The sequence below is a fragment of the Hydra vulgaris genome, chromosome 08 (assembly GCF_038396675.1).
Source record: "Hydra vulgaris chromosome 08, alternate assembly HydraT2T_AEP".
Taxonomy (NCBI): domain Eukaryota; kingdom Metazoa; phylum Cnidaria; class Hydrozoa; order Anthoathecata; family Hydridae; genus Hydra; species Hydra vulgaris.
In genome coordinates this window covers 14840513-14848270 of record NC_088927.1, presented here as the reverse complement: position 1 = coordinate 14848270, position 7758 = coordinate 14840513, and positions in this window count along the sequence as shown.

The window sequence follows — 7758 nt, the reverse complement described above, 5'->3', positions numbered from 1 at the left end:
ACATGCCTAATTTTTTTCCTTTTGCTGATGATCCCAATCTCTTTTAATCCCATTCCAATATAAAAAAATTTTCTCTACAGTAAATCGTGAGCGTGAGTAATATTCTCTTTAAATGTTAGCAATTCTAGATATTTTATTTCATCGCCAATCTTAGGCCAATAACTTGCTTCTTCAACTTCTTCAGCTAACTATAGACAACATACAAAAACAGTTACATCACTAAAAATCTTAAAATTTCCTTTTTTTTCAGTTTTATTTTAGGTGCTCCAAGAAGTCCTTACGGTCTTATCACAGAACACCGTGGATGAACATTTAATAGGAAGTTCACGCCGATGTCGCTAAAATTTCCCGAGAGGTAGGGTTTGAACCACGGATCCTTTGTTTCTGAGGCAAGTGCGCTACCAATGCACCACGGCTACTATGGATTAATAACACTTGTATGATAAAATTTGAGACTAGCTTTAATTAGCAATAATTAACTAGTAAGTTTCATGAAATAACCGCGTCAAATTAAGGACAATACAAAACAACGGCATCAAATTAATGAAAATGCTTAACCATCGTAGAGGTGCGTCATTTTCAAGGCCCTAGAAGGCTTGGTTATAGCAAAAGCACCATCGTATAAATCTTAAAGTGCTTTAAAAAACCCATTCTTTGTTGTAAAAGTAGAAAAAGGCCGAGCAGAACTCCTGAACTGAGGTTTTGGAGTTGCCAAAAAGTGGTCAACTTTATTCAAAATATCGTGACGAATTTATTATTGGCACACAAAGGGTCACATCAATTTACATTGTTCCTTCTGGCCAAGCAATAATCCAAGAGATCTATTTAGAAGAGTGTTTACAAAAGTACTTGCAACTTTTTATTAATAAATATTATTACAAAGTATCGAGATACTTTGTACATCTTTTGGCCCAATTTAGTACCATCTCACTACGCTAATTTGGTAACATATTGGCTTAAAATCGAAAGGATACCATTTATTCAAAAAAAAGGACAACTCAGAAAACTTGCCAGAAGCTCGTGTCATAGGGAGTTTGGGGGCAATGCTTGCTAATCTTAGTTCAACAACTAGCCTTGCTGTTATAAACGCTGTCACTAAAAGCGCTAAACTTCAACAAAACACAGCAAAACAAACAACTTATTACTGACCTCCCAAACCCAACCCATAGAATTCAAAAAGTAGAAGAGGAGTTAAATAAAGTAAAACAGGTATTGAGATTATTAAAATTCTGAAGTTGTAGGCCAGATGTCACCTAAAGTATTGTCCCTGAACTAGAACCGATATAATCTCGTAACTACTATTCATATCCATTTGGATCCACAAAAATAAACCATATGCATGCTATGTTTTATTGTAATTTTATAATCCAGATTTATCATTCTATCAATATCAAAAGCCGAGAACATTTTGATAATGAAAGTATTAATGTTGAAAGCATGATGACTCAGCAAAATCGTAATTTTTTGATTTAAGCAAAAAATGTTCTTAAAGTTAGATTTTTTCTTGTTTAAAGAATTTTTTTTTATTAAAATTAGATTTTTTTTTACTTGCTTAAGAATTTTTTTCTTTAAATAAGATTTTTTTTTTCTTGTTTTATAGAACAAATATAGAATTTTCTTCTTAAAATTTTTTATTTTCTTCTTAAAAAAAGATTTTTTTCTTCATGTTTTAAGAACTTTTTATCTTAATACGATTTTTTTTTTCGCGTTTTAAAATCTTAATATTTGAAAAAAAATTAATTTTGAAGAATTGCGGTTGAGTTGAGTTTTTTTCTTAAAATAATTTTTTTTCTTGTTTTACGAACTTTCTTAAGATAAGAACTGATTTAATAACTCTTTTTTTTTGAAAATACTTTATTCATATTTTCAGTATTTTTTTCTCCCTAATGACAAGAAAAACAAATTTTCATAAAACAATGTAAAAAATGAAACGCTATGGTAATATCTTTATTTAATATCATAAATTATGATAGTATTAAATAAAAAAGTTCTAAAAGAATTAAAACAACCGTTATAGTTTAAATTTAAAGTGGCTGCAATGTTATTTACAAAATCGTAAATGACGAAATAATAATAATTTAATAAATAATAATAAATTTCTATAAATAAATTCTATAGTTTAAATTAAGGACTTGTTAGTTGGTTGTTCGAATTTCTATTTACTGGTCATGTTTGTAGCGGCAAAAATCTTCCCATAAACAACTCATTTGGCCCAAACATAATTCTGTTAATGTCTTTGAATAAAATATAATGCAAAATTGTTAATGTTGTTAACGAATGATCGTCATATTCTATGTCCATGACATAGTATATTTCAACTAGTCCAATCACTGCATCAGAAAAGCTCTCAGAACTATCTATTCACTGCACATAACGATTGCCTCATCTCCATTGTCTATTATGTATAGATAAGGATTTTTTATCTGGAAATAAATTTATCTAACTCAAATCTATGTTTAATGTAACTTTTCATAAAAAGTCGCTGCATCAACTAAAACGTTATTAATCGGGTTTTAGAATTTGGTAACCTTACAATTGACCAGTGCTATGCCTGTTTTTTGGAAGTATATTTAGCCGCTCTATTATTTTCACTCGAACTCGCGACAACTTTTTTCTGCGCAAACCCGACTCGTAGTAGTTAAACGATAAACTTAAGTATAATAGTTTGTTACTTGGTTACCTGAAAATATAATAGTTTGTTACTTGGTTACCTAAAAGCATAATTTTTTATAAAGAAATAAATTTCCTAAACAGTTTTTTGAAAAGATTTTTTTTTGTTTGTTGTTGAAACTTGAAGTTAATTTTTGATAATCAAGTTATTCCAGGTTAGGTGTAAGGTCTTCATAATCACCCTCCTACTGGTAACATGTATCCCAGTGCAACCTGTTCCATGTCCTGCTGCCTTGTTGTATTTGCATCAGTGCTATTTAAAATTAAAGATGTGCCGGGTACCCGTCTATTTTTTTAGGTGTGTTGGTTTACATTGCAATTATTGGAAGTACCTGGGGTACTTTTTAATTTCTAAAGGTGCTTGGCCACCCAGAAACACAAAAAGAGGTGCCAGTTACCTAGAAAACCTCGCGGTGTACCGGATACAGGGTAAGTTTAAATTACCGGATACCCGGCAAAAATACATAAATTACAGGGTACCTATCAACTTCCAGGATTCCCGAGCATTTTAAAAGATTACCTAGCTCCTTCAGAGGGAGCCAGGCACCTTCAAAAATTGGCAAGCAACAAAAAATACTGCCGGGTACCCGGCATTTCTCTATTTAAAATCGGTCATTCCTATTGTAATACATACATATATATTTATTTGTGTCTTTTATATAGTTGGAGGTGCCTTCGTTACTGTTTTAGCTCAACTGGAATCTACTTTATATGCATGTTTGTGTTCTGTCTAAACCTCTGGTGCGGTTTTGATTCACCCGTAAGTTGCTATCAGTATGTTTGTGTTGTTTCTGAATCTTATGCGAGGTGTTGGTTATTTTATGTACGTATGTGTTCCGTTTAAATGTTCAAGTCTGTTTTGATGCAGTGTGAGCTCATTAACTAACTAAACACTCTAACTATAAAGCCTACGCTCAGCCTTATCTCTAGTATTTTGTTACATGTAATATTTTTCCTAATTATCATGCCCGATGTTTTAAGGTACTGTTTCCAGGAAGTAGCTCGTTTTAGTTACTCCAGGTCAGGTTCAGGATCATTACAATCACCCTGCTAATAGTATTATGTAACCCAGTACTACCTGTCCCATGCCCTCCTGCCTTGTTGAGTGTGCTTTTTTAGGCAAAAGCTAGGAGAAACAAACTCCAACTTAAAAACCCCCTGCCTTGGGGCTCTTGGTTTAGTAAAAGAGATGCTGTCTTAATAATAATACTCGTCTTGGCCAGACGTTAACTGCATCCAGCTACTATCTTGCAGGAGGCCTCCTAGGCAAAGACTTTAGGGGTAAGCAGAATAATTCTACCAACATATGTCCCGGTTAATGCTTTTGGTGCGCATTTTCAAAACCACATAAAGAGCCCTATGCTACGACTTGGGGTTAATTAACAGGACTAAGAAAATTGCATACCTCATTGCTTAGGAGGCCTTGCTCTATCTATAAATAAGTCAAGCTCTCTTTAAATTTAAATCATGCCAAAAGCAACTAAAAATATTAAACATAAAAAACCATCCCACCACCAAACTGTTTTAATTTTACAAATACTTGTGTTCTGCGAAGCAACCTTTTGTCAGTTGAATCTTACCTCTCGCAAAATTCACCAGACTTGCTTGCTCTTAGTAAGACTAATCTAAATTCTGCTATTCCTTCTTCTGATCTCAATGGGTACTATCCTTTGACTCGCAAAAACTCCAATAATCACATGCTTGGCTTAGGGGTATTCATACGCATCCATTCACCTATTTGTCGTGAAATCAGGTTCGAATCCTTTGACCATTTCTTTAAGTGCTTCCGCTTAGCACCTCTTCACTCTATCACCTCTCCACTCTATCACAAATAAATATACTTTTATACAATTATACCACTCATTTATTCATTGTCACATAAACTATGTAAACATTGCATGGGTTAGTACAAATAAAAATAAACTTAAACCCCTTTATTGTCAGCAGAAGCATGTAGCACATCTTATATATTTTAAAGACCGTTATACTCATGCCAACCCTCTGTTATTCGAAATGAAAGTTTTTAATATATATGAGCCTAATATTTTAAATATTCTTTTTATGTTTAAATGTAAAACCAATTTCCATAATTTGTATTCATCAAAAGGTAAAAAATAAATATATTTTATATATTTATAAATATATTTTTTTATGATAATTTTATTTAACAACCCATTTTTCAAATGAATCTTCTTAAATTTTGTATTGATTATTGCGGACCATTCTAAAGGAATAAAATAGTTTTAAAAAATTTTACGAAGGGTTTTATTCATCAAAGTAACTACTTTTCTTTTAAACAAAAGCTTAAAAAAAAAGACTTCATTTTTACAATCGAAGGTTTAACAATACACTTCTGATATTTTTTAGTAATCTTTCTTTTACCTTCTATTTAAACATGAACTATATATGTATCATTAACAACTGTAATCTACATACATAATAGATATAAAGCATCTTGTATTTATAACGGAATATTTAAGTTCATTACATCATTACTTATTATTTATCTTGTAAATAACTTATAACTTTTAACGCGAACATTTCTTAGCGGTACTCGACGACAAGACTGTATGGTCTTTTACGAGTCCCTGAGTTCTTTTATTTTTTAATAACGATCATAAAATATATATTTTTTTATTATTATATATTTGTATTTTAAATATTGTAATGAAATGCTTATTTAAAATGTAACAAAAAGAACAAAAAATCACCTTTCTCTTTGTTCTTTATCATTCTTCTTTTCTTCGGTCTTACATTCCATCTTTCCTTGGGAGAGGTAATAAAATCAATCATGTGAATGATCTTATTACCTCTCCCAAGGATAAGGCAGAACTATTTGCAAAAAACTTTTCTTCTAACTTGACTCTCAAATCTTATGGCTATTCTCTTTTTCCATTCCAATTAAACAGGTTTACACATTGCTAGATATTCAAATCACTCCAGCTTCCGTTGCAACAGTCATATTTCAATAAAACTATTCTACGGCTTATAGTGTAGGCAATACTCCTATCATAGTCTTACAAATTTCTCCAGAACACTTCAGTTCTCTCTAAACTATTTATTAAGTGCTTGACTGAGTCTTGAATTCTGCTTACTAGAAAATTGCATCTGTTGTTCCAATTTTTAAACACTCTGGTGGACATTCTGACCCCTCCAATTATCGCCCCATCAGTTTTCTTTCTTTTATTAGCAAGGTCTTTGAGTCTTCAATAAACAAACTTCTCACATCCCATCTTGAGTCAAATATTTAACTGTCAAACGATCAATACTGTTTTCAATCTCTTACTCTACGGCTGACTTGATAACTGCTGTGACTGAAACATTTTATCGTGCATTAGACGGAGGCGGAGAGGCTTGGGCTATTGCTCTTGACATATCTACGGCTTTCGACAAAGTTTGGCATACTAGTCTTCTCCATAAGCTTGTTTCATATGGTATATCTGGGAAAGTTTTTGAGATTATCATATCGTTTCTTTCTAACAGCTTTATTAAAATCATCCACAAAGACCAACAATCTTCTTTATTTTCAGTAACTTCTGGGGTACCTCAAGGTTCTATCCTTGATTCTGTTTTTTTTCTTATTTACATTAATGATTTTCCCAACAACCTTACATCAAAAGTAGCTTTTTTTGCTTATGACTCAACTTTATACTTATACTGCTGACAAAAAGTTTTCTCTTTTTGATCGCTTAGAACAGACAGCCAATCTTGAATCTGATCTCACTTCTGTAACAGATTATGGCTCACAGTGGCTTGTAAATTTTAACTCCAAAAAAGCTCAGCTATTTACTGCAAACAATTATCGCAGTACTGTTGACATTCCTATATTAATGAATGACAATCCTCTTACAGATTATGTCTTCTTGGATTATCGTTTACTAATGACATTTCATGGAAACTATATATACAATCGATTGCCAAATTAGCATCCGCTAAGGTTGCTTTTCTTTATTGTGCTCGGCATTTTCTTTTTCTTGATTCCATTCTCTACCTCTACAAATCTCTTATTCGTTCCTGTATGGAATACCATTGTCATATTTGGGCTGGTTCTTCTAATCGTAGTCTTTTTCTTCTAGACAAGGTCCAAAAACGCATTGTAAACGTAGTTGAATCCGCTCTATCTGCTTAGCTTGAGCCTCTTTCACATCGTTGTAAAGTATCATTGTCGTTATATCTCTTTCTCTTTTCTACAAATACTATCATGGTTGCTGTTCAAAGGAGCTATCATCTCTAGTTCCGTCAACTAAAGCTCATTCTCGCTTGACTCGTCATTCAGCTAAGTCTCATTTTTTTACTGTATCTCCGCATGCTCTAAAAACTTTTATTCTTCTTGCTTTTTTCCTTGCTCTATAACTCTATTCTTTTTTTGTAGTAACTCCCAACTTGATAGTGGTTGTTTGCGGCCTTGTTGGGAGTAAATCAGAATTAAAAAAAAGCAAACATCAAAGGGAAAATTGGATACCTTCGCTCAACTTCATGCAGCACCACGGACTGAAAATAACTTGTAAAATCGGTGTTTAACAAAGTTTCACTTAATGTCAAAAACTTGTTTATAAAGCTCTTTACAGACATGAGCATCATAAATAAGTGTAAAAATAACCCTCTGCTTCGTTGAGGTTTATCTTTACATATACACAAAATCGTTCAAAAAAACGCAAAACTTGTGTTCGAGCTCTCGAGAATAACGATAAAGTGCTAACATGTGACGGAAATAAGATTTACAACTTGATGAACAAACAGTTTTTCTCTGGATATAACAAGGGTTTTCCTAGTAATTGTCCTAATCTTCAGCCACGTACAGATAGCATGAATGCAAATAACTTTTCCCAAGCCGCTATTGAGTTGCGTTTCTCTAAATTAGATAAACACAAATCACTGAATATTAATGGATTTTATACTTACATCCTCTCAAAAGGCCGATCTGCGCAAGTCTTGCGTTTTGGTTTGTTTCTACTTGCTGAAAGCAAGCCAAAGTATCGTCAACTTTTAAAAAAGGTTTCAGAACAAAGCTAATGAACTACAGCTCTATCTCACTCACCTCTATTTCCTGCAAGGAAATGTAGCACCTAATTCGTGAGTGCCTAATTT